The following is a 207-nucleotide window of genomic DNA, read 5'->3' on the forward strand; positions in this document are numbered from 1 at the left end:
TCAAAATTCAGGTCCTCACACCTATAAGACACATGCTTTGCCAACTGAGTTATGTTCCAAACCCTTGTTCTTCACTTATTGAATATCTATTAACAGTTAAGGGCCAGACGTCAGCAAGACCTAGGCAGTACACATATGTGTGCAAATAGAATCTTCTATACAGCCTGAGCCCAGGAGGAGAGGGCTTTGCTTGCCTGGCGAATGTTT

This window comes from Micromys minutus, assembly GCF_963924665.1.
Source record: "Micromys minutus genome assembly, chromosome: 1".
Taxonomy (NCBI): domain Eukaryota; kingdom Metazoa; phylum Chordata; class Mammalia; order Rodentia; family Muridae; genus Micromys; species Micromys minutus.